At 43.9% G+C, this 887-nt stretch overlaps 1 non-coding gene across 1 annotated transcript; it reads right to left on the bottom strand.

Moving 5' to 3' along the window:
• Positions 1–455: 455 nt before the first annotated feature.
• Positions 456–562, bottom strand: LOC148852793 (small nucleolar RNA R71). Its single transcript, XR_016100042.1, has one exon. It is a non-coding gene; the product is annotated as a small nucleolar RNA R71 (small nucleolar RNA).
• Between the last annotated feature and the right edge of the window lie 325 nt (positions 563–887).

Below are 887 nucleotides of genomic sequence, written 5' to 3'. Positions count from 1 at the left end.
TTTACGACCCAGAGATTGAACGGACTCTCCGTGTCCGTTTGAGAGCTGCTAAGCAAGTCAGACAAGAAGCACAAGAAATGGCTGAACAAAGAACTATGATGGATTATGCCAAGCCTACCCTCACCGGGACTGTCTCCAGCATTATCAGGCCAACTATTGCTGCCAATAACTTCGAAATTAAACCGGCCATAATCCAAATGATACAAAATACGGTTCAGTTTTGTGGTATGGCCCATGAGGATCCGAATGCCCATATTGCTAACTTCTTGGAAATCTGTGACACCTTCAAACACAATGGGGTAAGTGATGATGCCATCCGGCTGAGGTTATTCCCATTTTCTTTGAAGGATAAAGCCAAAGCTTGGTTGAACTCATTACCGGCAGGATCTATAGCCACATGGGACGAAATGGCCAGCCGTTTTCTCTCTAAATATTTTCCCCCTTCTAAAACTGCTAAAATGAGGAATGACATCACTACTTTTTTCCAGCAAGAGGGGGAATCTTTATATGAGTCATGGGAACGATACAAGGAGCTGTTAAGGAGAGTTCCTCACCATGGCCTCCCCATTTGGCTGCAAGTGCAGACTTTCTATAATGGTCTTACTGACTCAAATAAGACCATATTAGATGCTGCAGCCGGAGGATCCATAAATAATAAAACTCCTGAGGTTGCCCATGCACTTATTGAGGAAATGGCAGCCAACAATTATCAATGGCATTCGGAAAGGACTCAAACTAGGAAGCAGCAAGGCTTGCATAATGTTGACACTTATACAGCACTAGCTGCACAAATAGGAGCACTCAGTAAAAAAATAGATGAAATGCAGATAGCTGCCATGCATGTGCAGCCTCTTAATTGTGAATTGTGTGGGGGAGGCCACATCAGT

Source organism: Nelumbo lutea, chromosome 5 (genome assembly GCF_056320005.1).
Source record: "Nelumbo lutea isolate HS-2025 chromosome 5, American lotus-T2T, whole genome shotgun sequence".
Classification (NCBI taxonomy): Eukaryota; Viridiplantae; Streptophyta; class Magnoliopsida; order Proteales; family Nelumbonaceae; genus Nelumbo; species Nelumbo lutea.
Note: the sequence above shows the minus strand (reverse complement) of the source record. Positions and strands in the feature narration are given on the sequence as shown.